The sequence below is a fragment of the Lepidothrix coronata genome, unplaced genomic scaffold (assembly GCF_001604755.1).
Source record: "Lepidothrix coronata isolate B3197 unplaced genomic scaffold, Lepidothrix_coronata-1.0 Scaffold28, whole genome shotgun sequence".
NCBI classification, from domain to species: Eukaryota; Metazoa; Chordata; class Aves; order Passeriformes; family Pipridae; genus Lepidothrix; species Lepidothrix coronata.
The window spans coordinates 2,888,555-2,915,803 of record NW_016690208.1 but is presented as its reverse complement, the minus strand read 5'-3'; the positions used below and the strand labels follow the sequence as shown (position 1 = coordinate 2,915,803).

The 27,249-nt window shown below is 39.9% G+C and overlaps 1 protein-coding gene across 1 annotated transcript in view; it reads left to right on the top strand.

Annotated features, from left to right (window-relative positions):
• MED27 (mediator complex subunit 27) overlaps positions 1-27,249 on the top strand; it is an 83,996-nt gene that overhangs the window by 3,117 nt on the left and 53,630 nt on the right. The window lies entirely within an intron of this gene.

The window sequence follows — 27,249 nt, the reverse complement described above, 5'->3', positions numbered from 1 at the left end:
GCAGCTGGCAGTAAACACTGTAGCAGAGGGCAGTGGGATTTTAGAGCAGAGAATCAACGGTTTATGTCACCTCCAAACTAGGTGTTATGGATCTAGGAATCCTTTTAGAATTTTCCTAGAAAAATCTAGGAAAGAATCATGCAGGGAAGTCTTCATCATCAGAAATCTTGAAGCCTTTAATACCCTTGTGCAAGACAGCAGGAGTAATAAATCTGAAAATATTTAGAGCATTAAAAGAAACAGTTCCACTTTAAATTATTTATCAGGATGCATGAGCCAGGAAGACTTTGAAAGTACACAAATACTTCATAGGCAAATTCTTGTTATACCTTGAGCCAACCAATCTAATATTGTTCAGATTTAAAATAGAATACTGCAGTAAAGTTTGTATGAATACCACAATAATATTTGTATAGTCATGTTTCAGAATACAGCTATATGTTAGTCTTCTAAAATCAACAGAATTTGGCATTTATAGGAATTTGGTCTGATTGGAAAATGGAGGATAGGAAAGATTGTTAAGTAGGGATTTATAAATTGAGAAAATACTTCATGTTTGCTTGTGTTTCTTGCTGTTAGCAGCAGATTATTGGCACTGAAGAAAAAAAGAATTCATATGCTACTTTCAGCAAAAACAAAAGTATGAAAACTTCTAACTTGTAATGCAGTTAAGTCTTCAGGGATTTAATTACTTCTCTAGGTCATTATCAGAGTAAACTCGGTCGGTAATGAAATAGCTTTGACAGAGCTGTTCTGATGTCGTTTTTTATTAACTTAGAGTGTTATGGAGCTTTGAAGAGGAATTTTTTGTAATCCTGGATTCTGATTTCAGTATCCTGTGCACTCATATACACAGTGAAATGTTGCAGGAGAAAGCCAGTTGGTTTTTTTTTTCTTTCTTTTATCTCTTTGGTCTCTGATTTCTGTTTGACAGCTAAAGGGAAGGTTTCAGTTGCAGGTGATGTGTTGCCTGTGGCAGGGTGTGAGCTGCTGGGTTTGCCATCAGCAGCACAGACTCTGGTGATGCTCCTGTTTATTGCTGCTCACAAAGACACTCCTTGAATAAGTGTTATTTCGTGACTCCTTTTGGCCTCCTCCTGTTCTTGTTACGTGTCTTGTTTTCAGTTGCTTTGCAGGGAGGGTTTAGAAGTGGTGGTGTGTCAATGCACTTTAGGTCTGCCTGCATTTAATTTTTAATTTGTGACCCCTTTGTGGCTCGCCTGCTTGTATTTTTGATGAGCTGAGATAAGGGCATTTTGCTCTCCCTTTGATTGTTCATGCATTTCTGATGGCAGGAGTGGCCCCATGGCTGCCAGGGGAGGAGAGGTGGAGGAGAGTTCTGGGGCTGTGCTGCAATTCCAGAAGGACATTCAGGAAATACAGGGAAAATGAATACATGGACTTTGTGTTACATGTTTCAGTGCATTCTGTTTAAGACGTGAAGAGACTGTTAGAAGTCACTTTTAAAACAATAATAAGTAAGGTTGATAATAACTGGGTTGTCTCATGAGAACAATGTATGCAAGCACTATTCATAGAACTGTGGATTTAAAAAACCCTCCACTTTGCTGCATTATTTTTGTCTAACATTGAAAGGACATTCAGAGGCCTGAAATGGTTAAAGAAACCCTACCCAAATACCAAAACACCAAACAAAATACCCCTAGCACTTCAAAAGTTATTTTATAGTCTGTTTAAAAGCTGAGATTTTTAGCTGGGCCACTTATCCTGGTATTTCTGCTTTGGAGATGAGTCTCAGCCAGTTTTTGGAGAATATAGTGACAGTAACCTTCCCAATACCATAAACCACATAAACCTCTTTGAAGCATAGTGCTACCAAATTTACTCTTTTTTTTAAAGTGTATGAATGAACCTAAAACTTAAGCAGTTCTGTAAATCTGGAGGTGGATCATATCTACCTGTATGAGCCTTATTTTTATTGGTCGTACAATAATAGCTTGTTTAGTTTTATTTTCTTAAATTTAGGCTGAGGCTTTACTAATCATTGCTCCTTGTGGTTCACGAGATACAGGATGTTAGAATGGTTGTTTCTTTATATTTGCAGCTTTGTTTTGATGTTGGGTCCAGCAAATGTCCAGTTTTGTTCTGATCTTAGATACATTGGCAAGTTTTTGGGTTAAAGAGCTGGGTGTTAAATGAAGATGTCACAGACATAAATGGAAAATATGTGTTTAAGATGTGGCTGTTAATACAGGAGATTAGGCTGACTTGACACTAATCAACTTGTTCTATTTACCACAATTAATACCTGTACCTGTGATTGGGTATGTCTTGTGAGAAGACCCACTTTTAGGAGCAAATTTACTGACCTCTTTGGCTAAGTGCAGTAGAGAGGGGCTGCATTTAATTGTGATTTCACAGATGCTTGCCCTCAACATTATTTTACTGCTCCTGTTAGTCACAGCACTGGTTCCTCCAATTCTGAGTATCTTCAGTTTACCTGCTCCAGGAGCGTGGAAAAGTACAGTGGGGAAAATGAAAACTTCCCTTCCAGAAGTGTGTTTTCTTGGCAGTGCTTGTTATTTATTAGCACCTGCTCTCCTGATATTTACTTTCTGTAGTTTACCCAATAGTTTTGCAGATGGTAAAGTTGTCAGTATAATGGAAGCAGCTGTTTGGGAACACAACAGCTTGTCAAATGCATTAATTACATACACATGCAGCTGTAAAGGAACTTTCCTTTTCCAGGTGTTTAATAACACTCACCAAACTATAGCTGAAAACATAGGAAGTTTATTTTATTGCAAACAGCAGCTAAGTGGTTTTTCTTCTTTGCTTGAACTTCTTTTATGTACCAGTAGAAATCATAGAAGTGAATTACTTGGCTGACTGTGGGGTGCATGGAGACATGCAGTAGCCATGGAACAGTATTTAGCTCTACTTGATACATTTCTTTTCCCTTTGTCTTCAATTTTATTTAAGAAAAGAGGTTATCTTTATTACAATTGAAGTGCTGTTTCCCAGAAGGATCTGTATGTGCCCTCTAATGTAATGCTGAAGATACAATATTAGATAAGATAAAAATGAGCTATCATTCTTCAAGGGTAATGCAGAGAGTATTATGGGTAAGACAGGCAGTTTGTAGATAGCAGTAGGTGTTTTTTTGTGGACTGTCTCTGTTTAGTCCATTGTACTTGAATTCTGGTTTTAGTAGTTATGTACATCTCGACTGTTGAGTTTTTTTTCTTGGTAATACACTGTTGTATCTGAGCAAGTGAAATCTGAGCTGACAGTAACAGTCAGAAGGCTTTCTGGTTTTTGTGTGCATGGCCTGATACTGCCTGGAACAGTCAGGACTGGCTCTGCAGTGCTACTGCTTTATCCCTCGTTACCAGGTGCCTGCTTCTTGCATTATCTTGGAATTCAAGGGAAACCACCATGGGGAAAAGGCATCAGCTCTAAGTTTAGATTAAAGGATACTTTAAAAGTCACTTACTGGACTGAAATACTGATTAAGATTTGGCTTTTTTTTTTAAAAAAAAAAAAAAGAAATGTGACCTCGAATTTGTGACAGACATTGGAAGAACTCTCTTCTCTTGCTCTTCAGGACATTTTTGTGACAAGTGCCCGCTCCTGGTGCTGTTTATTTTATGCATGATGAGCCCATCAGCTCATGAATAAGAGCATCATTTAATAAGCAACAGCGTGTTTGTTGATATTTGTTCTCAGTACTTGGCGACAAGGAGGTTTTCTGGGGGGAAAAAGTACTTTAAACCAATATTAGCTATTTCTCCATATATAAAATATTTAACGAGGCTTGTGCTGTTGTGGTTGCTCGGTCCATCTGCATAATGCTGGTGTGCAGAGTAGGTGCAGATTTTTGGAATGCAGGAGCGTGAACTCATTCTCTGAGTGGTTTAAACTCTGTGGTTTTTCATCTGCAGCCTTGGTGAGGTGGTTTGTTGCCCACAGTCTGCACTGGTGCATCCTCTCTGCCCTTGGCAAAGCTTTTCGTGCCCTCGCCGGGTGGGTGCCCGAGGCAGTGTCTGTTCAGGTGCTTCCATTGGCTCCAGTGGAACACAAAGTAGTCTGTTGTATGTCCACTGAGCAGGGCAAATGCTTTTATGGGAAGGTTTCCACTCTCTTGGTGAGCTGCTCTCAAGCAGTTCATGCCCAACATTTGAGCTGTAATCACTGCAGAGGTCTTTTGCCTGTTTGCTTTTATTTGTTTATTTGAAGGGTGTGTGCAGAATGGATCAACTCCCAAACCAGTGCTCCAGAACTACCCTTCCTACCAGACTGCAGAAACACTGTGTTTGTTGGAAAGCAGCAAACTTAGTCTTCCCTGAGTTGCAGCATTAGCAGAGCTCACTTGCCCAAGTGAAAAAGCTCTTCTGCAAGTTGTGTTTCCTTTCCCCCTCCTCTTGGCAGGAAGGGATTTGTTTCCAGACTTTCAGATAATATTATTAACAGCAGTAGAAGTGGGGAGAAGTTACAGCATTTGTGATCTTGACTAGGTGATGTTATTTGAATTTTTTTCCTCGATTTTTAACTTCACTGAAGTGCAGTGTTGTTTTCCCTGCTGTTTTCAGAGTTGCATTTGTCCATGTGTTTACTCCAATTCCAACCCTTCTTGAACCTGTGTGTGTAGATGTCTGTGAGTGGTGGTGGTCTCGTTTTATCTTCATGAGGTGGTACTTCCAAAGCATGACAACTGTGTGTTTGGGAAGGCTGTTTTCTGCTTTGAGCAGAAAGCAAAAAATCAACTTTTCTAACTTTATGACTTTCTGGGGGAGTAGGATTTAAATCACCTTATTTAATTTACTCATCTGTGAGAAGATGATTTTGGCTACTTGCATAAACTTTACAGTATCTGTGCATTATAAATTTTCCAAGGGAACAGGGTGAACAGGAGCTGTCATAAATTTATTTAAAAGTAATATCCTGGCAAATACAAAATGAAATAAAAATTACTGTTGCTCTGCATGTGGAAATACACTAAAAATATTTGGATTTAAATTTGTTGCTTCATAGCTTCCTCTTGTTTCTACATAAATTTAAAATCGAACTGTTAAGATTACCATTAATGAGTTAAAATGATTTTCTGTCACATGACTGAAGAGAAAAGGTATATATAGGTTTTGTTTATTAAATTATTTTGATGTGTTCCCTGATAAATTATTTGTATAAATTGTGTTTGTTGTAGGACTCAAAAAAAAGAAATCAATAGAGTGTGTAGAGAAAGTCCAGACTTGTTATGACTGCCCTTGGTAGCTTAGTATTGATTAGACACAAATATTGAGTTTAATGACAATAAATGACATTAAATGTTAACCATGATAGTAGAGAAACACTGTTGAACAGGAAAAAAAAAAATTACTTCATCTTGATTGTAAAAGGAAGTGTTCATTCCAAGGAACATTAATTTTGAATTTCGGATGTGCTCAAGCATTTTGAATTTAATGTCGTTTTACAGTAGCATGGACAATGTAACTGAATTAGTGTGTTGGCAGTGCTTTGGAATTTCAGGCAGATGGCCAAGATTTTGTCCTTTTCAGGACTTTTTTCTCCAAAAATGCAGCGTTATGATTTCGTGACATCCTGTTGCATGGAGACCCGGCTCGTTCTGTTGAGATTTCATCCACCCAAATTGGGAAAGATGTTCTTTCCATGTGATGGACGTGTGGCACTGAGGAGAACTGGGCCATGGCAACTGGATCTCTCTGCCCAGTGCTTCTAGAGGTGGCTTTTGGGGATCACCTGCGTTTGCCAGGATAGGAATGGGAAGGTTAGTGGTGCCACTGGTATTCTCAGTGAGCTCTAAAGATGTTACTTCAAGAAAGGGTTTGACCGAAATCCCTTGGTTTGATCACAGAAGGGAACAAGTGAAAATATAAAATAGGATTTGAATTGAAGCAAAGTGACAAGTTCCTACAAAGGTTTCTCTGGTGGACACTGAAAAGCACATTTTAATCTGCTTTGTAAGAGCAGAATTGGTGCTTCCTAGAGGGACCTGCATTGGAAAGGCTCGTAGGGATTACCAGCTGTGGACTCCTTTCCTGTGCAGATAAGCCATGGGAGTTTGTCTTCCTGTCACTGGAGAAATGCATGATACACAAACTGGTGTTTTCTTGTACACTGGGCACAAAACAGGAGCTGGGCCACTTGGATTCTATTCCTGCTTTTCTTATTAATTGCTGTTGTAACCTTGAACAGGATGCATGTTTTTTTTCTGTGCCTCATTTTTCTTGCAGATAAAATAGGATAATAATATTTAACCTATTTCTTCTAGTCTAAATGTGTCTCAAGTGCATTGGGTTCTTTGGACAGAAATGCCTTGTGGATGCCAAGTGTTATATAGCCAGTGACTAATGTTGTTTGCCTGGCAGTCTGGAAAAATGCCCTTTATGGGCTCTTAATTCTGTGTGATTTTAGGCAAATGTTTTGGTGAAATGCCCTTGCTGTTCAGAATTACATTAATGTTCTTTTTTTTATTTTATTTTTTCCTTAATATGACTAGGAAACAGGTGGTTACCTCTCTGCTTCCAACTGCTGCAGTTATTAATTACTGCTCAGTTGTCTGCCTGGAGAATACTGACTTTTATTATTGCAGGGTTGATTTTAGTGACCAGCAATGGCAGGGATGGCAAATTCAGGTGGTGTGCAAATTATCCTTGATATTTACAGTGGTGAGAAAGAAAGTGTTTGTACCAGAAGTAGTGGGGAGAGTCAGGAATTCCAGTACTCTACATTTTCTACACTGGAGAAGGAAGAAGGTGGGACATGAAGTTTTTCTGAGTGGCATTAGGGATGGAGAACATTAATTATGTCCATCTTCTTTTTGGAGGATGCATCTTCCCTCCTCAGCTGTGAATCCCTGGAATCTTCAGTTCTTGGGCTCTTGTGGTTTTTTGCCTTTGATTCCTCTGTTGGTTTTGAACAAAAGTCCGACCCAGTGCTATTACAACTATTTTATTGCTACCCTGTCTAGCTGTAAAAGTGGTTTTGCCATCTAATAATCTGAATGAAAGGGAGTTAAAGTGTCTTTTTTTCTGTGCACTGCAGAAAGATGCTATGGCAGGGGAGAATTTGCCACATTCTGCCTTGTGCCAGTAGAGAGATGAGTTGAATTTCTTCGATATTTTAGTAGGCTGAGGTTAGTTTGTTACTTCAGGAAGACAAGAGCGGGGATGAGTAACTTGTTGCTTAAAAAAATGAGAAGTAATTAGCCTTTGATTCTGACTTGTCTGCTACATGGTTTGAATGTTTTGTGTCTGTGATCTTCCCAGAGTTATCATAGTAATAATTCATACCAGGCTGCTATTGTAAAGTAAGGTTCTATGTGTCCAAACAGAATTTGCTATTCTTACTGAGTTTTGTTTCGAATGTGAAGCAGTTTGAGAGCATGATATGGTGATTTTCTGTTGCTGTGCCTGGTGTTTGTTATTATTCAGCAGTATTTTTCAAGGCTCTGATCAAAATAATGCTGTAAGCAGTACCAGTCTCACTTTTCCTAATTATGGGAAGTGATCTATCAATACACACTATTATAAATCACAGCCCCCTTGTCAGCTAGTGGGAATTATTTAATGCTTTGCAACACCTTTATTTGCTAATGAGTGGGGTTTTTTTTCCCTGTTTCTTTGATAGGTATTAATGTTCTAGCTGTTAGCCTATTTCAGGATGGAAATGATTGATGTGGCTCTGTTTTAACCAAAACACTACTGCCCAACTCCTGCTTCTTCCTCCTCTGACTCTTTTTTTCCCTCTGCAAGGACTCTTCACACAGGTCACGCTGGATGGCTCAGTTCTGTAATTTGTGTGACAGTGATCACTGTATGACGTGATCATCAAGCCAAATTGGTTAAAACTGCATTGCTTTGTTTTGGTGGATTTTGAGTCAAGCTAAGCCAGGCACAGCCCCAGAAACGTGGGCTGTAGGTGAGTAACTCCTGGTACAGCCATTAGATTAGCTGAGGAATACGACAAAGTACAGCTGGAAATCCATGTTTTCTGAGGATTAATTGATGAATATGTAGGACTGCAGAAGGAGAGAGTTGTGAGAAAGCCTCGGCCCCAGCATTCCTTTGAATTTGCAGTTTGCTGCTACCCCAGCTGCGGGTGCCTCAGACTGACTCTGCTGCTGCTGAAAGCCTCACCATCTCTTGGATGGTGGCCACCCTGAAAGCACAAAGGATTGTTTTCTCAGAGACTCAAAGTTCTGTCTCGTTTCTTTGAGGCAAATTAAAGATGTTTGTAAAGCATTCAGTAACCTTCATGTGAAGGGCATTCAGAGAATACGAACACTAATATAAAATAACGGATGCAGGTGATAAGCATCCCACTGATATTCTTTATATGGAAAAGATGGTTGTGTAGCTTCTAGAGGAAATCAAATAAAATGGAAAATTTAATGATGTCACCCTGTTGCTCTCTACTTTTGTTGTTTTCAGATCTTTTTGTGTGACTGTTATTTGGTTTTTGTTTGTTTTTTTGTTTTTTTTTTAATGCAGAGCTTTGCTCATCTCTGTTCTTCTTCGGAGTTCTCTTTTGAAGTTATTGAAGTTGCCCCCCTCAGACAGTTCACAGAGTGATTTAATTGTTTGAATTGCATATAAGCAATACTCAGTTCTTCCCCCGTTGTCTCTTAATCAGATGCTGTTGGTAATTGGGCTGCAAAACAAAGAGATGGCCTAAAAGCAAGTAAAATTGAGAGTAGTCTGTGTAAGGAGCTGTTTGTAATCAAAAGTGCAGTTCTGCCCACTGGTTTGGCCGCTGCTTTGTGGAAGTGTACATTTGGGAAAAATGTGGCAGCAGTTTTATACTCAGCAGTTAATACTGAGTGTGTGATGTTGGAGGTGGGTAACCCAGAGGGTCTGTGGTGATCCTTGAAATCTCTTCCCTCTTGGGGGTCATTGAAAACCAATTTTTATTTTCCTGGGAGGGAAGAATAATCCTGCCCTGGAGGAGTGGTGGTGTTTTGTGGCTCTGATGCTGTGACAGTTGAAGAATTTGAGTAAGAAATTATAGACCAGGACATCAGGACCATTACTGGACTGAGCCTGGTGACTCTGTGTGTGACTGTCAGGCTTCTTGAGTAGTTTCAGAAACATGTCTTGGCTCTCCTGGAATCTCAGTAGTGCCATGGTTGGGCAGGTTTGGGGGTTGACAGTAAAAGAGAGATCAGAATATGAACACTGCACTCAGAGCTACTTGACTACTAACTCCTAACTGGTTTATCTCTTGGTATGAGCTAGCATTTAAATCTGCTAGAGCTGTAAAATCCTGAAGTTCTGGAAATAAAGGTGACGTACCAGTACATGTTATCACTTCCTTTGCTGATACAAGATTAGCCCAGGAACGTATAACAGTTCATTTAATCTAATTTTAAATGCCTGAATGTAAAGCTGCCACTTGCAGAGGAAACAAAAACCATGAATAAAATCTCTTGGCTACTGACATTTGTTCAGTTACAGTATACCTAGAAAAAGATGTCCTCTGAATTAGTGAAAGCAGATTTAATGAAAGCTGATTGATTCTACCAGGTGCTAGTCTTTCACATTTTTGATCTTTACAGAGAAAGATCAAAAGTTTCTGTATCCTGAGCAGCATTACCTTGTTGTGTGCTCTTTTATAAGGTTCTTGGCTTAGTGGGAAGCATTCAGTCAGGCTTTGGAGCTCCACTGAGTGTGCTGAGAACTCAGGTTAAATACCTAAAACCAGACTGTGTGAGTAATCTGAAAGTTGAATTGCCCATGGCTGCAGTTGCACACTTGCCTGTTGTTTCAGTGAGTTAAAAATGCATTTCTTGGAGTGTACATTTTTTTTAATAAACCCATTAATTGGCTTGTTCCCAGACACCTCTTCTTCCAAAGCCCGTGTACTGACAAGCTGACAATAATAACTAATATCCTTATTAGTTTGAATTAATACATATCATGGTTATGAGAAGTAATGACCATGTTGAAATGCTAAGGATATTTTCAAGATTACTTCAGACTTGGTTGGAAAGTAGGTTCTGATGGCTACATCTTACATGTAATAAAATCAGAGGGGTCTTTGATGTTTAGAGTTGTGCTTTGGAACAAATAGTTCTATTCAAAGCCAGCACCAGTTTTGATTCATTTGGCTGTTGTATCTGGATTTTCTAAGCTTCTCTAAGTGGCAGTGGCCCAATATTAGAGGTGCTTTGTGTACTGCCCGGGCCATTAGACACAAGGGAGTTGTATCTAGAGGTGACATTTTACAGTGTATTCTTAAATGCATGTATTTACTTCTCATTATATGAAACTGCAATTCCCGTGGAAATCAATATTGAAAATACCCACTAAAAGGCTCCCAGGATCTGCAAGCATGCACAAAAGGAGCTGGATGCATGTGCTGTTAGCCACAAGTGGTGGGTTAAAGTGAATTATTTTAATCTCTTCATGTCAACAGCAATTGAGTGTATTTTGCTTATTGCACTAGCCTGTTACTGCTACAGAAGATGCAGAGAATGTGGACTGGAGCAGAAAGAGTCCTCAGGTGTCTTTAAACTGTTTTAAACTGCCCATGGTTTGAAAATATTCAAGAATCTGTGATATGAGCTGTTTGACATTTTTCCTATTCCAAATGCTCAAAGGAATAAATCTACATGAAGAGTGTTAAAATGAGAGAGTCTCTGTGACAACGTCTGGATCTCAGAATGTTACTTTATTTCTCTCTTTTGGCTGACCACCGTGGTAAAACAGCTGAATCAAATACATTCCTTTATGTATAAAATATATTTTTTTGGGTTTTGACAGCTTGTTTCCAGTTTTAGTCTAATTCGGTTTGAAACAGCTGTTCCTGATCTCTGCAAAACAGTTTTTTGATGGAAATCATGACATTTCTCAACTACTGCGGTGTTACTGGGCTCTACCTCACTTCAGATGTTGGCTTTTCTTTATGGAAAAAGAATTCTTCATTCAGATATCAAACAAGCTGCAGTTAAAAGGATAATGGCTCCTCCTCCCTCCGAGGTTATCCCTCAGTGAGGGTGGATATGTGTTTCTCTTTTAAGAAAAAACATCCCTGTGTGTTTTACCATTAGTTAGATTTTGATTCTAATGTTCCCTGCCCTACCCATCTGCTTTCAGTTGGGTTCTATTTAGAGTCTTCTCTGCAGTTGTCTCTGCACTCAGACTTAACAAGTTCTCTGCTTTGCCTTATGCTTTGGTTTTACTCTGGAGTCAAATCTGGTATTTTCAGAATTTTCAGTGTAGCATTTTCAGTTTGCTCAGTGACATCTCTTTTTTTTTTTTTTTTTTGAGTTGGCTGCACTGTCTTGGTGCCTTTTCCAAAGCTGTTTGTAGAAATTTCATAGATCACAGAGCTGATCAAGTCTGTATCAGGCCCAAGAGAACTTAAAACAAAATCTGACCTTTCATCTCCAATTTTCTGGTTCTTTTGGGCACCCTGGCATGTAATATAGAGGGAAGTTAATGACTTTCTGATTAAAAGAACTTGCTATCCAGATGACTCTGAACACAAGTGTATGATCTAGACTGCTCAAAACGCTTCTGATGGGTAGGATGAAGGTTTCAGGCAGTGATGCCAAGTTTGTAATGGGACTGGAGGGACTCTGGAGTTGTACATCCTCTTCTTTCCTCTGCCCTTAGCTTGCTGGATGAGGTTTCACAAGTCACTTTGTTGTGCACATCTTTGTTTTCCATCTATAAAATATATAATAATTATAAAATAAGGGTTGTGCTCTCTGAGAAATCAGAGATGCTGCACACGAGTAGGGTCACAGGTGTTTGCTGATCCTCACTTCCAAGCCCACTATGGACAATTATCATCCTCAGGTCTCTTGGGTTATTTGTTAAAGCACAATTTATCAGCTGAAATAGAACTAACATCCAACACCACATGAAAGCTTTACTTCCTAAAGAGCTGTTAAATATGTTTTCCATTCCAAATTCAGTGTTTTGCCTGGCAAATACCTTGGAGTGTTCATAGTTTTCCTTGTATTTGTTTTTTTTCCCACAGTCTAAAGAACCTAACTTGGGGCTGCATTAGGATTAAGTGAGATTACTACCATCTTCTTTTCATTCCTCTTGTGTGCCTTGTATGAATACATCCTAATAACTATTGATATTGCATTCATCCTGCAAGAGTCGAAGACCTTTAGTGTCTGCTGATGCTGCAGTTTTGCTGGTGTGTTTTTCTTGCAAGTAAAATCAATTCAGACAAATCTTGGTAACTTTTACAACAAAATAAAATGACTATGCCAGGCAAGCCCGGGAAGGTTTTTAAGTGTGGGCATTCTCTTAGATCACATCTACAGGGTTGTTCCAGCAGAATCGATTGGTTGATCCACTAGATTTAAAGGTCAACTGTAATCACATTTCAGGAAGATGGAAGAAGATATAAAATTGCTACTGTGCTTTTCTGGGTCGTGTACCCGCTTCTGGTGCTCTTTGCTTTTCCCTTGTACATCTTAATTTACTCAGCCAGAGCATCAATACATAAAGGGCACAAGTCAATGCGCTCGCTTTCTGCTGTCGATGAGGGAGCCTGTTAGTTGTTATTTCCTCCAGGCCAATACTTTCCCTCTGGAAGAGCTGAAGCAGAGAGGAGTCGCCCACTATACCCTACAGATGTGGAAGGAACTACTGTCTCTTCCAGGGAAAAGCTGTGAGGAAAGCTGCAGCCTGGCTGTCTCGTTAGATGATCCACTCAGTTGCATGAGTTGATGCATCCAAGGGATGATTTGGTCCGTTCAAAGTGAGCACAAGTGGAAAAGACAGTCAGCATAACCCCCTTCGTGGGGGCAGACCTTCAAAAGAACATCTCACTAGACATGTTTTATGCTCCATCTTGGTATTACACAGATGTCCATAGAGACCAGGCAGCTTTGGAATGATCTGTTTGTAAACGTGGTGTTTCAAAGTCATATTTCCATGTAATAGGCAACAATATCTGCATAGAGAGGGGAAGAAATTTCGTGTGAAGCAGAAACAACTGCTTTGCCATAGGAGGTTGCATGAATTAAAAGCAGCAGGGACACAGAGCATTGACCTGCTCAGATACAGTCAATTTTCCCTGCAAAGTAAAAGAGTCCTGAAATGAGAAAGAGGTGGATGTGGGGGAAAAGATTTAATTTAAGGTAGCAAAACAAAACTCATTATTCTTCAAGTTTGTTCCCTTGCGAACCATGTTATTGCTGTATTCATTTGACAGGACTTTGTTCACAAAGTTTTGCCCTTTTCCTGTACTGATAAACTTGTCCTTCTGTGTGGATCTTCCCTAGAATAACAGGAGAAAAAGCGTTTAAAATGGAATAGACTTAATGGCATGAGAACTGTTCCTGAATCAGAGAATACAGCATTGCAAATGCTTTTAGCTGATCTTCAAACAAATTTCAAAGTAACTCTGATCTTTTGTGGCTGGTAAATGCATATTTGCTGATGATCAGGCTATGGTAAGGGGTTTGTTGCGTTAGCAGTACATGGAGAGATTATTCTCTTTAGAGTCACTTTGCCCCAAAATATCCGTTGTAGGGCATGTTAAGTGTTTTACAAAGGTTATTTGTAGTAGAACTCCCTGAGTCTAAATTAACTCAGAGAGTACTGTCCTTAGTGCATTTTCATATGTGCTAACTTGCAAAATGTAGCAATTCCCAGATGGATGGAAATCAGAGTCTGTGGCTTTTCTTTAAGCATCCATGACCTGCTTTTAAAGTAGACACGGACACAGAGCAGTGGCTGAAGGCTCTGCTTCAGTGGGCTGAGGAGGCATTTACTGTGCATTTATTTAAGGTGGCCTTTTTCAGAGATTCTTGCTCTGATGGCTGCCTAAATTCAGTCTTTGTTTTGCTTTGTCAGCCACTGTGTGAAGTCTGGAAAACTAATGTCTCCTGTTCACTACTCTTATGGTAAATATGGAAAGAAATTTTTTTTAAATAAATAATGGACCAGGGAAAGTTTTCAGAGACTTGCATGATCAAACAGGAGTAGCAGCACACCCTTTGTGGTTTTCCCAGTGGCTGATGAAGTTAAACAGTGCCTTGAGTGAATGATTTGGTTTTTCTTTTCTTGCAAGTCATTAAATCTATTTATTGTTTTAACCCTTGTTGATGTTTTTTGTCTTCCTTAAAAGGGTTTGTAGGGAAACAATGAATCTTGGAAAGGGCAGAAATAGTTTGAGCAGGCTACTGCAAATGCAGTTATTCATCTCCTGTCTGTGGTTGCATGTCATCCTGATCAGTAGGTTAGAAAGATTCTTGCAGGGACTTCAAAGAGGTTGAAAACAAGAATACATGACATGTTCATGAAGTTTCCAGGCTACAGGGAATTGTCAGGTTATAAAAGAATGCTTTTGAGTGAAAGGAAGTTTGCAAAGTCAGAAAAACCTGTCAGTAGGATTGTTAGTGTCATGCAAACTGTGTGCTTTTTCTCCCTCTTGTTTTCCCTGCAAAGCCCAGGGCTCTGTATCCCTTCTTTCTTCACTTTGGTAATTGATGCAGCAGATTGCTGTTTGGAATTAAAACACTTGAATACAGGATCCATCAGTTGCCAGTATAAAGTAACCATTAGAAAAGGGGAAGAAAAATCCCTTTATTATCAAGAGTATTTAAATAAAGTAGGTGTTTAATCAATCAATAGTTTGCTTTCTTGAAGAGCGATGCCAGGAGCAGCAGTCCTGGCAGGAGGATGCTGGGACTGTACATGCAGCTTCTGTTCTAATTCTTGTTGCACAGTGTCTCAGTCTTAAGTCTGGAAAAAGAGGAACGTATCTGAAGTCATCTTCCTTAAAAAGACCTTGCTTTAATTTCCTACTTGATAATTACTTTAAAGAGCAATACAGAGCTTCCACCTCCATCAGCATTCAGACAGAGCACTGACCCTGCACTTTGGAGCTGTTTCAGTCCAATTTATTCTGTTTGTTTTTTTTTTTTTTCAACTCCAGTTGCCACCAGTTGTAATCTGTAACAACGTTTATGTGTTGGTGTCTTTCCTCACTACAAATCACACTTTTCTCACCTTCATTGGGATTTCTGTTGAAATTTGCATCCCAGAAGTTGTTGCAGCCTCCTAAGGAAACATTTAGATTTCAGGAAACACTGATAGGTGATGTCATTGAGTAAACAATACCTGGAGATTTCTTTACTCAAATTCCTGAACTATGGAAGTTTTGGATGTGAAGAATACTTGACAGAAGCATGGTGTGGGGGGGTGATGCTTTGCTGAAAATTCCCTGGCTCTAAACCGTATTGTCAGACTCTGCTGAGGGTTTTGGTTTCCAGTGCCTTTTACCAGCATCAGCAATTGTGTCAGTGAGTTTTGATGTAAGAAAAATAATGGACATATTCTACAGTCAAACACTTGTTTTAATGGACTTTTTTTTTTTTTGAAATTAAAATAATCTTGTAAGTAAAACAGGAATGTGTCAGCATAATCTATAGCTGAGTAGCATCACCTGTCAGGGTGTGCAGGGCAATATTTCCTCTGTTAACTCCATCTACTGAGCTTGCCCTTTAAACAACCTGGTTTATCACAGGAAACTTGCAGAGGAAGAAGAATCTTATGCTTAGCTTTAAACTGAGGTTTTCACCTTTGCTCTGATTCCACAGTGAGTATATATTTATTTTAAGAGGTTCCTGTGGTCAAAGGGTTTATAATGATTTGGCCTTTCTGAAAAGTTTCAGGTTAGATTTTCAGATTATAGTCCTTGCATGACAGGTATATTGCTTAGTCACGATGGCCTTGAATTGTAATACTTCCAGAAGATTATTTTGAGGTCTTTATGTGTTTGTCAGGAAGTCCTTCACCTGCTCTTCATGTGTGCTCTGCCATTGCCTCTGGGCATGTCCTCAGGGTTGAAACAGGCCTTCCGTTCCAAACAAGCTGCTTGACTGCTCCGACACGTAGTCGGGAACTTCCTTTTGCCAATTTTGGTTTTGTTCCACAAATGAAATAATTCTGCCAGAAACAAACCCCAAAACTAAACCCCCTCAGCTTGGTGATGCTGCCCAGTGCAGTCTGTGCCATCTCCATGGTGTTGAGCCCTCATTATGCAGCCTTCACTCCACACACTTTTATTTAAAGCAGAGCTAAAAGTAGAGCTAAATAGCTGACGTTCAGAGACGTTTGGTGTGATGCAGAATTCCTGGGAGGGGGCCGGGACAGGAAGCTGCTCCTGCCCGCTGGGTTGAGCTCGTTTATTTGCACAGAACTGAGCAGGACTGTCAGAAAAACTCCGAACGAGCCCACGCTTTGTCATGGAATATCAACCAACTGTATAAGAACTTCTGTTTTGTTCTGCTCTCATTTACTTTTCCTTTGTTTTGTCCTCTGAAATGGTGCAGCTCAGTTTGCTGTGACTGTTACAACCAGGCAAACCATTGCTACTGTGCCATTGCAGCATCCCTGTGCCGATTGCTTTTCATGGAGCCATCTCCATATTGCAGAGCCATCTGTTTTCCTTACTGTCCAGGCATTAGGCTCAGTAGTATAAATTACTAACTGCTCCATAGCTTTCAATTGTTCCTGTTTGTTCAGTGTGCCAGCAGCAAAGGCTTCAGCTCTCCAGCAGGATTTTTTAAGTTTTCCTTGCTCTTTTATTTTTTTTGTTAACGCCTCAGGCAGAAACTATAGTTGGGTGAATTGTCAGCCCTTCGAGTTGCTGAATTATTGGCTTGATAAAATGAACTTTGGGAGGTAGGTAGTGTCCTCATTTACAAAAGGATTTTGTAGCTGGAGAAGCGATAGAAACAAGTTAAAAAATCATGCTTTGCAAAAAGCAGTATTTTGCTTCCCCCCCGCCCCAGTTTCCTTAAATGCAACACCAGTTTGTCATACTGCTGGCGGGATGAGCTCATACAGAAAGATCCTTTTTGGGTCTGTCAGTACAAGCACTGCTGAAGGTTTTAAGGATGGTTTCGGAAAACTTAACATTGATCAGCTTGTGCCTGTTTCAAAGTTGTATTTGTAATGTAAAATTCCCACTGTAACGTAACAACAGGGTCGGGTTTTTAAATATTATTTCCTTGTCTGTCTTCAAGACCAGAAATACACAGGTTGGGATTGTTTTTTTCTTTATATGTATAATATGTTTTTACATTCTCAAGTCACCATTCAAGCTAAACTAGTCCTTTTCAGTAGTTCTCTGATATTCTGCACCCATGGTACTGCAGGATGGGCACCATGCTCCACAGGGAGTTTGCTTCTGGCCAACTCAGACCTGCTGGAGGAGGAGGAGTTACTTTGACCAGTCACATTTCTATTTATTTTTCTGATGGTGGCCACCTGAAGCAATAGGTTGATGTCTGCAAATTTTACTTCATTAATAATGAAGTCCACAAAGCAGTGAGAGGAATGTCTGTTTACTTCGTACCTTGAACTGGGGTCCTGATAAACTGCTGGGTTTTGAGCTGGTAGGATTTTTTTAGTGATTATCAAGATGTAGAAATAATTAAGTCCAGATTTAGATGAGAATCTGAAATGTGTGTGGTTAGGTGGGAGACATTTAAGTGGTAATTGGGTTATTGAAGAGTGCCTGCAAGACAGCCAGTGCATGGAAAGTCAGATGTGTCAGTCTCCTTTGAAATCCATAAAACCCAATAATTTATGTTTTCCTATGGCTTTAACTGTGCCCCACAGCAAGTGTAACCCTCTCAGTCTCAAAGTCTTAAAACTCTCTGACAACAGCAGTGGAAATTCCTGGCTAAATAACAACTCTCTAGTGTTTATAATTTCCAGGCAGGACGTTCCCAGTTGTGTTGTGGCAGTCAGCTGTGGGAGCACTGGAGGGCTCGTGCGGGTGGGGACGTTTTATGCTGAGAACCGTGACAGCTGCAAGTCTGGCCTTCAGAAGCCTGGCTTTGGCCCTGAATATTGTTCTCCTTCCCCTCTGTTCCTATTTTGGGCCCAGCAAAGAGAAGCATATGTTTTCTTGCATCAGCTACGTTGGTGTTACCTTGTGAGGCGTGACAAGGTCGTGTTGGAATGGCAAAAGAGGAAATCTCAAACAACGTTTGAGCTGCCTCAGAACTGCTTTCTTCTGGCGATATATTAAAGATTTCCACGCTGTACATGGTTAAATTTTGCTTCCTGTAGGTATGCATGTGTTGATGCTACAGTGCTGCTCCTGAAATTGGTACTGTTATATTATTAATATTGCAGATCATGCCAGGGAGGTGTCTTGCATTTAATACAGAACATCAGAAGGTTTGCCTACCCCATATGAAAATCTCAAATTGGAACTGAAGATGCTATAAAAATTTAAAAGGGACAAGGTCAGCCTGAAAATTGCATATTTTAAAAAGCAGAAAATCATCTATTTTTTACAGCAAATTTCTTTACCTTCTTAGTACCTCTCTACTAATAACATTTTCAGTTATTAACACTTGAAAATGGTTTTAAGCATAATTTTAATTGTAAAACCACTTAGTTACCATTCAGATGCCCCATTAATTTAGGGTTTTCTAGTTGAGAGATGTGAGAACTGGGCAGAAGCATTTGGGTTCCTGTGCTCCTTCTGTGTGATCAGACGAGTTCAATTTATTTCCCTCAGAAAGAAAAGGTAACGGATGGCTCACTTTGCAATGGATGGCTCACTTTGCATCAACATTTTTATTGATGGGGGGAAAGTGGGTAAGAGGGTTTTTCATTATGGCAAACAAAGTTAAAAAGAGTAACTGAAAATAGAAGTTTAACTAATTTGGGCTAATGCTGAGGTGGGTGGTTTAAACACTCCTGGTAGTTAAGCACTGGAAGAGTTGGAGAGGAATTGTATGGCACTTGCCTCCCTTGGAAGACTCTTGAAAGTGTGCGTATATTCTGTTTTTTCTAGCTGCATTTGCTAAATTATAAACATGGAGGTAACTTCAGTGAGGTAAGAGACAAGACTAAATATTCACAAAAGTTATTTTAAGTTGACTTAATATTTCCTAGGAAACTTGTGGAAAGGATCAAGTCCAGCTGTCCAGGCACTTAACTATAACAACTCTTTTTTTCTTTTGTTTTTGTTTTTTTTCTCTGTTTTGTGCTCACTAACTCTGTGCCCTCTAATTTGAGGACTCCAAAACGAGAAGGGTCTGTATCCATGAAAACATGCTGTCCTCCAGAGCTTAGAACTTCATTTGGAAGTTGAGGATCTCCATTTTTAACTTGTTTTCAGAGAACAGCTGGCAGGATGTGCTTTACTTCCAATTAGTGGCTGGTCAAGACAGAAAGTTCCAGTGAACTGCCACTGACTAATCCTTTATTTCAAGTGATAGAAGAGGGGGTAGAGATTCCAACCTCGCCATGACCTGGCTTAAAGCCTTTTCTGGCTGCTTCAAAGACTTCCTAAGCACCTGACTGCAATTATTATCTGTGGAAACTCTACTACAAACATAGTAAGTAGTAAAAACATTTAGTGTTCTTAAAAGTCGGAGATTCCTCGGATCCACACCCAGCATGAGTGGAATAAGAATTGTGAAGGTAAATTTAACAGTATTTGTAAAGAAGCAAGATAAAGCAGGAAAATATGATGGAAGACATCTGAGAGGAGAAGTGTGGGCATTGTGTGAGATCCTGCAAATAACATTCTGTGCGTGAAAATGGTGCTGAGTAACTGCCTCTTCATCCATGTGATCCTGCAGACTGTGGTAATTTGAGGTCTGGAAAGAAGCACATAATGAAAGTCTGAATCTTTAGCACAGGCAGCCTGATTTAGATTGGATAGGCAATATGAAGCATTTCCTAGTTACGGAATTCTTCATTTGTAACCTTAATTTTAATGTCAGTTTTTTAGCATGTAGAAAAATACTTGACAAACGCTCCTTTTCTCCTCAAATAACGCAACGTTCCACAAAACCTCACATCTCCCCGTGAACGGTGTGTTACAGATACCTAGATAAATACAATAAAAACCTTTTGGGGAGGATTTCTTCCTTCTGGTGCCAGTGAGAGAGGAGTAAATAAAATAATTGATGTGCCCTGTTAGCTGTCGACCAGGTTTCGTGTGGCGTGTCTTTCCTTCGGCGTGCAGGGAGAAGCAGCGGATTTTAGCACCTCGCCCACAGCATCCACCTCCTGACAGCAAAACTTGTCAATAGAGAAGCATTCAGCACTTCATTATTTCTACAACCTGAGTGCATTTGCAAATTAATTGACGTGTGGGAGGAAAGGCATCTGCTATTGTAGAAGCCCTTAACTGTTGCAGCAAAAGTAGAAACAAGCTGGTTGGCTGTGGTGAGCTGATTTGCTGTTGCAGGTGTTGAAGCCTCTAAAGTGGCATCTTGTCCTTCTTCCCTGTTGTTTTTGATTTGTTAAAAAAAAAAGGCAAACCAAACTTCTCACTGAATTGTGACCATGGAAACAAACAGCACAATAAAGATAATACCTTATATACTTCTATGTGGTTACTTAGCGAGTTGTTTCATATTTCTTGCTGGCTCAGCACCAAAAGAGAGTTTTAATTAGGCCTGTAATGAATGACTGGGAGCGTTTTAAAGGCTATTAATCTTGTGGTGTAATTGAGTTAATTATAATATCATTACAAGCTCCCATGAAAATAGGATGAAGTGTATTCCATTTGTTTTGCTCCTAAAGATGTTTCTGAGGTCCCCCAGCTTCAGCTCAGATACTCCTACTGCAAATGTTCAGGGCTGACAGAGAAAACTGTAAAAACATTTCATGTGACACTGCACCAGACCTCCTGTTGTGCATCATTCTGGTCCCAGACTCTCTGAGCTGCCCTTTTCCCTGGAATTGCAGGTAACTCCTTGCAGTGCAGTGTCTTTTTCAGCTTTCCTTGCCCACAGTAGTATTTCCTTGTTTTTCCTGTTTCCGATCAGTTCCCTTACCCGAGCGTGGCAGATGAGAGTAAGAATATGTGATCTATTTTCAGCCATAAAGATTACAGCAGCTTTCGAACTGTTACTCTTTGTGCTGTGGTAAAAAAAAAACATGTGTAGCAAAAGAGGTGTTTTTGCAAAGCATATGGCTCTTCCACTCCCTCAGACTGCAGCGAGTTTTGGATTTGGTTGTAAAACATCTCTGTGCTTTTTGCACTCTCTAGTCAGAGTGTGACATCTCCAACAGATGGACAGATAAACTTTCCATAATCCATGCCTTTCGTTTCAGAGGAGGAGATGAGATTCTCATTTGTAAAAGTTGTTGAGGAAAACCTAATCTGTCTAAGTCTGTTGTGTGCTTAGATGTAGGGATGTGAAAATTTGATGGATACACAGCTCAGCGCTGGAGTTGCTGATATTTTTGGGACTGTCTGTTTGCAAGTGCAAGGTCAGCCCTGCTTTTGTATGTACTTTAGGCATTATTAGAGCATTTGCCAGGGAGGTTCAGGTTGGACATCATGAGAATTTCTTCACTGTTGGGGTGGTCGGGCTTTGGAAGGGGCTGCCCAGGGAGGGGGTGGAGTCACCGTCCCTGCAAGTATTCAGGGAATGACTGGATGTGGCACTCAGTGACAGGTGGTGATGGGTCACAGGTTGGACTCTCAGAGGTCTTTTCCAGCCTTAACAATTCTGTGATTCTAATGTCTTCAGAACCCTGGAACAAGCATTGTGCTCCAATCTACTTTCCCTCTGGTTTGGCTGATACACTGTCCTGTTTGCTCTTTGTAACCCTCTATTATCAGGATTGGTTTGGTTTAGTGTTTTCTTAAAGTCTACAATCAAGAATTGTTTCCAACCTTAGCCCTGCTGGGATGGTAGAACTGCCTTTTTTTTCCTTTCAGGAACTTTGCTGGTCACACTTCTCTATTTTCCATCCTCTTGACTATTACAGATTTTGTAAATAGTTTAGAAATGCCAGCTTGTGATGTATGGGCCTCTTTAACATTTCTTTGATTTATGTGCTCTGTGCTGAAAAAAAGCAGAGGAAGCATATTATTCTGGAAAATAATGTTGCCAGTCTTACATTTTTTCAGTCTTAGTTAAAAGCTACACTTTTATCAATCAAACCTGATAGATTCTTTTTTCATTCCTAAGAACATTCATAACTTAACTCTTTAAAACCTAAAGAGATAATTTGACTAAGACTTTTATAAATGTCTACTTATTTTGGGGATGTCTAACTTGAACCTTTAACCTGATTTTTCTGAACTTGGCTTTTCATGCATTGCAGCTTGGTCATCTAAAAGCAGAGACAGTCAAAAATCACGAAGGGTAGGGAATTTATTTTTTTAAAAAGTTTGGCCATATGTTGCTGATTTTTTTCTTATGTCTGGTTGTGTATCAGGTAAAATTCCTCAAAGTTCAAATTGCAAGCCACAAATGGCTGTTTTGAAAGGTTTAAAAAAAGATAGTTGAGTCTGGAGTTCTTGGTTAATGGATAGTATTGTTTTAGATGGAGAAAACTGTCAGTGAGACTTCTCAGAGAAGGAAAAGCTCACTTTGCTGCAGCTGGATTGCTCTGCCTGCCAGAAGTCAGTGTGAGATTGAAGGCAGGATATCTGTGGTTATTTTCTGATCACAGAAAACCTGAGTAAGGGCAGAAAAGTTCTTTTTTTAATTGCCTTGTGGGGGGGAAAAATAGTTCCAGGTTTTGTTGACCATTGCATTTCAGTGTTCTGGTTGCAGCACAGTGGGTATGGTCCTTTCCCACAGGTATTCTATGGTTCTTTTTGACACTCATCCTCCAGAATGCAGCTCATGCCAAACTTCAGCCACCTGTGGTAATTCCAGGTTTTTTCTGTGGTGTTACATGTGAGGGTGAGAGTTTAAACCTCCCACACCAACCAATTATAACTGTGGCCTTTAATTTAAGATTTGCTCTTATTTGTGTAGGAATGTTTTCTGTGGGTTACTTTGTACTGTCTAGAAAAGAAGGATAAATTAATGTGATTGTGAACATTCTGAAGCTGCAGTAGGAATGTTCTTATAGGGAAATGGGCCACGTGCATCTGTTCCAAAATTCACTCTCCAGCTTCAGGCTTTAATTGGTTGTCGCCAGCGGGCTGGAATTCAGCATTCCCAGCAACCTTGCTTCAGGATGCCTGACGGATGTAAAGAAAGAGATTAGCAAAAGTAACTATTTAAGGAAGAAGTATTTCCAGTTTAAACAGTATTCCTGCAATCCTTTCTGGTGGCAGAGCAGGGTGGTCACCTCTGGTAGAAGAGAGTGGTGATGTCTGGTGTAGCTTTGTCAGGGTGTGTCCATCTACCCATGGCATCCCTGCCTCGGGATGAACTGTGTGCTGGGGTACTGACCTTCCAGGACAATTTCCACTTCAGCAAGGCCATGGAGGTCTGAGGAAAGCCAGGTTTCCATGTGCTGACAGAAAGACCCTGGACTGGGCTGTTGTCTGCCACTCAGGCTGGGTGTCTGCTACTCTAAATATATTGTGCATTTAATTACTGTGCAAGCGGCCAAAGGCATTTAACAGAAGTTGAAACAATTAAATTTAATGAGTTAAGGGAAAAAATAAATTAGCAGCACAAGTACTGGCTGGTGTCATTACTGTTCCATTCTTACCCACTAATGGGTTTCCCTCATCTGTGCTTTGACCGTCAGTCTCCCCCTGTCTGACTGTGCCCCTGGGCTGGTTGGATTTACATAAGCTGCACCTTGTAGACATTTTATTGAAGAACAGTATTCATTTCTTTATTTGTCTGAAAAGTACTTTGTTGTAGTGAAGCCCAGCCACAGAACTGCAAACGGTGGCAATGCTGCTGGACAGTTTGAGGAGTGTTTCTGTACCTGATTGCAGCCCTTTATTCCACCACTCAAGCTTAAAGTATCTTCACATTTCTTACCTGAGCACCTGAGCATCCCCTTTCATGGGGGCTGCAGCTCATTCTTTATACTGACATTGCTGCCCAACTGAGCCCCTGACACCAAAGATTTAGTCTGAGGCTTTAGAAAATACTAATTTTAGTGTGAGAGCCACGTCTTGAGGGTTCTGGGGGCTGTTCAGGGGAGCACGGCAGCACGGGGGGAAGGTACTAGTTGTGTCCTTACTCAGTCTTGAGTTCTAATGATGACTTTCCCCTGCTACAGATTATTTGTCCTGTACAAAGATAATACTTCTGTCAAAAAGGAATTAGGGTTTTCTGTCAGATACTGATCACGTGCACTTCTTGGGGTTTTAGATTTTAATGAAATCTAGATTTTAAGTGAACACACAAATGTGAATATACCACACAGAGTGACACTAAGACCATTTGCCTGTGCCAACTCCCTACCTTGAGTTCAGGGTTACTTGAAAATGCTGTGGTTTGTCACTGCACGTGGTTTTATTCTGTCATTTAAGTGCAGAACACAATGTAATAATTTTACTTTGCTTTTTGTGATTCTGTCATGTCTGGGTTGTAGCTGCCTATACAATGAAATAAATGCCAGTTCATTGAGTTATCATTCAGGAAATATGTGTGTTCAAGCCCTTCAGAACACCTGGAGGTATAAACATCTCAAGCATGAAGTAGTCATCCTTCTGAAGAAGTAAATAAAGTAGTGTGTAACCCCAGATTGTGATTACTCTGCCTCTTTATCCATTTCAAAGACTAGGTCTCTTTAAAACTCAGAGCCTGTTGGCTGTGTAGTGTCCCTTTGTGTTGACATTATCCAAAAATCAAGAATATGTCACTGCTGTAACTATTAAATGGATTGCAGAATACTTTAAGAGAAAAAAAATGTGGAGGAGGAGTAGTGGCTTTTGCAGAGACTTTGAACAGTGCAGGTCATTTTATTGGCAGCAAGGATGCAGATGCTGAAGTTTTGACCAATTCCTTGCAGAAAGTGCTGCCAAATTTGCTATCTCTGCATGGTAAAAAGCCAAAGACTTGCAAGCAGTATTGGAGTGAGGGAACATTCATCAGCAGTCGTTCATCAGCAGAACTTCAATGTTTTCAGAAGAAAAGTATGGGAAGAACACACTTTGAGGCTGAAATCTGACAGTAATTAAAACAGCACCCTCAGCAAAAATACGAATTCAAAGACAATGGAATAAAAACTGTAGCAAAGACAGGGTGTTAAAAGAAACAGGGATATGTATCAGTGCATCTCCTACTACTGTGCTGGCCATTAAAATATATATATATGTATATAAATGTCTAAACTTGGTTTTGAACTCCCAAGCTGAGGGAGGGAGGGAGGCAGGAGAGACCTAAGGGAAAAACAAGGTTGCCTGTGCAGGCTGATGTTCTCGGGCTGCTCTGTATCCTGGTTTATTGACCAGGATGAGGCCATGGCTCTGTGCATTTTGGTGCAATGCAAGTACCAGCTGGGGCACGTGAGAGGATTTTAAGAGAAGTGTGAGCTCATTACTTTCCCAGTTTAGTCAGATCAGGATGTTTAGGGAAATGTGCAGTAACTTTTGTAGAGGGATTTTTTTTAAAAAAGGAATGGGGGGCAGCCTTTGTTCCTGTCATGGATAAGTATTTGTTGCTTAAATGTTCTTGTTTGGGGGGCATAAATACTTTTTAAAAATTGGAAAAAGTGTCTTAATCAAACTGTAAACTAGAATAAAGACAAAATGTCTAGCTTTCTTGTTAATTGAAAAGCCTGCAACCCAGTTCCACAACAGGAAAACCAATGAGTAAAGAAATCAGAGACAGTTCTTTTGGTTTATTGATGCTGTTTTGGTCAAGTCAAGAATTCAGCTATACTAAAATGATCAAACATTGTTTGGAGAGAAAAAGAATTTCCAAACCGGCCTCATTATCTGAGAGAAGCTAAAAAATATCAATTAAGGTGGTGTAATTTTTCTCTTGCCTGCTTTAGTGTGCAGAGATGAAACTGTGGGAGTGTCCTGCTCGCTTGCTCGTTGCTCTTTTCAAAAGAATAAGTGGAGTTTTATCATAATGCACAAATCCCTTGTTAGCTGGAAGGGGGGAGAAATAGTTTAATGATGAGAGGCAGAGCACTGAGGGTCTTAAAGGGGGCAAATGTGCATCCCCAGGGTTGCATTGAACTGGGAAAATGCCACAGGGGTATCTGGCAACCACCTTTCTGAAACTCAGTTCCTTAGAGGAATGGATATAACCTCTTTTTTTAATTACCTATAGCTGAGAAAAATGGTTTTATGTTTATGTTTGTGGTCAGTAAGTACGTAAGAACAGAAGAAAGAGGGTAATGTGATTGTAAAGAACATCATTCTTCTGATTTCACTTTTAAAAGGAAACCTGTTGGTGCTTAAAAAGCTTTAAATAATGGCAATATGTAAATGTAATGTGCAACTGTGAGCTGATGTGATCAGCTGTAAAGGCTCCAAGTGGTTGATTGTTTCTTTTTCTCTTTTTTTTTGGGGGGGGAGGGTTTCTTTTCCCTGATTCTTACCTTCTTTCAACCGATTTTGCAACTTGGGATGGCCTTGTCAGTAAGTGCAGTGCACCGACTTGTTTGGTCAGCACTCAGCACATGCAAAACCTCCAGCCCATGAATTATGCAAACTGAAGACCTCCAGACCCAGAGTCTTTCTAATGGTGGAGCTTTAATTTTTAAATTTCCAATGTCCACGTCTGTAGTTTCATAACAGGCACTGCAGAGTAATCCTATAGGCCAAGATGCAAACCTGTCACGAGCTGCTCGGTGCACTTCTGTTAAACGAGGGGGCCTTTCTGCAGGTTCTGCTTGGAGCCCTTTGGCTGCAGCAGAAGTTTTCTGTCTGCTCCAGACCTTAAAGACCCTCTGCAGAACACAGTGGGATTTTTGGGCAGATGGAGGGGTTCTTTTTTCTTGTTTTGATTGTTTGAGGAGATGCGTTACCTTATTTCTGGTAAGAAGAGTCAGCGGGGTAGAAGAAATAAAAGATATTATGTGATTAAAAAATATTAATGCTTTCAGAGCTAAATCAAATCTGTGATTCTCTAATACACCTTTTCTGTTTAAGGTTCATGTGAAAGCCAAAGAAATCTTATGTAATTGAAGAAGTTGCCCTCCTTACAGTTACAGCCATGAGAAAAGTGACTCCCAAGTGCTTTCTCTGTTGTGATGTATTTCCCTTAGTGAGGAAGATTGACAGCTGTTAATAGATTAATGTAGTTTTCATATACTCAGGGACACTGAAAATGTGAATTATGACACCTGGAAAACATTAGTGATAATATTTTCTTCTAAAAAACATAGGCCATGTGGCCATTAACATAGAAAAATAATGAATGTTAAGAAAATTTTACAAATAATCCCAAGTTCTGTTTTTATTTACCCTCCTGTAAAGCTTCTGTATATATTGAAGTGTTATTTTCAGTACTTTTCATACATCCTTGAGAACTAGAGTCGCTTTTGATTTTAAAATGTAGAATTCACACATCAACTTGGAACTGCACTTTTTAGAAAAATATCAGCTATCATGAGACTCATCACGAAACTCTGCAAG